Here is a 406-nt window from a genome sequence, read left to right on the forward strand (position 1 = left end):
CTAGACTGGTGCTCAGCTTAAGACCATACAAGCTATCTATACTCTCTTCCACATTGTAAGCATAGTGCTCCACCTTCGCCAACCCGCTCTGTAGCGGTTTGGTGATATAAGAACTACAGGAATGGGTTCCTCATGAGTGATTCAGGTGTGACGGCTAAACCAACAGTATCACCCTTGAGGGAATCTTCAGGGACCCGGTTCAAAAAAGATGCTCTTTGAATGGAGGACACCACTCCTAGCGTCTGATTTGGGTTGATTTATCTGCCGTCTGATTTTGGTTGATTGATCTGCCATCTGATTGATCTGCCGTCTGCATGGAGGCTGCCTGGTTTGGAGTGAACTTAGTACATTACAAAGGGAATCTGAAGGCTGCTGAATTAAACAAAAAAAAAGCTTGTTCAGAGCA

Source organism: Salvelinus sp. IW2-2015, unplaced genomic scaffold, assembly GCF_002910315.2.
Source record: "Salvelinus sp. IW2-2015 unplaced genomic scaffold, ASM291031v2 Un_scaffold1772, whole genome shotgun sequence".
NCBI classification, from domain to species: Eukaryota; Metazoa; Chordata; class Actinopteri; order Salmoniformes; family Salmonidae; genus Salvelinus; species Salvelinus sp. IW2-2015.